We start from the raw sequence: 453 nt of genomic DNA on the forward strand, positions 1-453 counted from the left end.
GCTCCTATCACAAGGCTTCCTATGTGGCAGTAGGGTCCTATAGCACAGCTCCTATCACAAGGCTTCTAGCAGGAAATCTGCGCCGAGGGTCAAGCTAAAGATAAATCGGGCATCTGGCTTAGAAACAGCTTTGGGATAATTGTCAGTCTTTTGGGCCCAGGGACATTCTCCAGAAAAGGGCAGGTAGAGAGCAGGACATTTTTTTCTGGAGGGTTAGAGTCTCCATGTTGCTGATATTTGCAAGAAACTGCCAGACCATGATAGGATGCACCCTCTGACCAACCGTCAAGGCCTCCCCATACGGCTCTGTAGCGTTACCCCAGCACTCGTGCCTTAGCATTCTCTTCACCAGATTCTAGATCTTTTGTTCTAATGGGTAATGGGACACATTTTTTCTTCATCTGTGAACACAAGATTTCCACTCTTGACAAAACCTCAATGCCTTACCAAAGT

This window comes from Microtus ochrogaster, linkage group LG1 (assembly GCF_000317375.1).
Source record: "Microtus ochrogaster isolate Prairie Vole_2 linkage group LG1, MicOch1.0, whole genome shotgun sequence".
Lineage (NCBI taxonomy): Eukaryota > Metazoa > Chordata > Mammalia > Rodentia > Cricetidae > Microtus > Microtus ochrogaster.